Source organism: Lipotes vexillifer, unplaced genomic scaffold, assembly GCF_000442215.2.
Source record: "Lipotes vexillifer unplaced genomic scaffold, Lipotes_vexillifer_v1.1 scaffold1477, whole genome shotgun sequence".
NCBI classification, from domain to species: domain Eukaryota; kingdom Metazoa; phylum Chordata; class Mammalia; order Artiodactyla; family Lipotidae; genus Lipotes; species Lipotes vexillifer.
In genome coordinates this window covers 611599-612227 of record NW_006776536.1, presented here as the reverse complement: position 1 = coordinate 612227, position 629 = coordinate 611599, and positions in this window count along the sequence as shown.

Below are 629 nucleotides of genomic sequence, written 5' to 3'. Positions count from 1 at the left end.
AGGACAAGTGATCAACTTGGTGTTATTGTGCCAGAAATGTGTAACCTTAACAGTGATACTTTTGAAAAGGGAGGGTCCAGTGTCCCATTGTCTAGATACATTTCAAAAACCATACCGTTCTCCTGTCGTGATTTTTACCATGCCTACTTATCACAAGTGGTGCCCGCTTCCACGTAGGGGAAACAGGTTTCCTGTGAAGGTTAGCGTATCTGAGTTGAAGAAATGAGGTAATTTAGAGAAAAAAAGTCAGAAGGGAGCAGCGGGGTACGTGACTCATACAAGAACCCGAAGGTGGCCTCCAAACGGCGGATGGGTCTGAAAACCCAACTTGGGGTGTGAGATGTGTGTTCGCGCGTAGGTGCACAGGGGGTGTGTCCTTCTTTGTACAGCATCTGGGAACAAGTGTCTACACGCAAGGGGCTCTGCGACCCCAGCAGGGGAAGGGGCTGGACTGCGCGCCCTCTCAGGCCTCTGAAAGGTTCTGGAACCCAGCCCTAGCTGTGAGCCCATCAGCCCCAGCTGGACGTTCTCGGCAATCGGATGCAACCAGCTGGGACTGGCTGCGCGGCGTGGTTGAGGGGCGGGGCGGGGGGCGGAGGAGCGGCTCGCGGCCAGCGCGGTGACTCAGC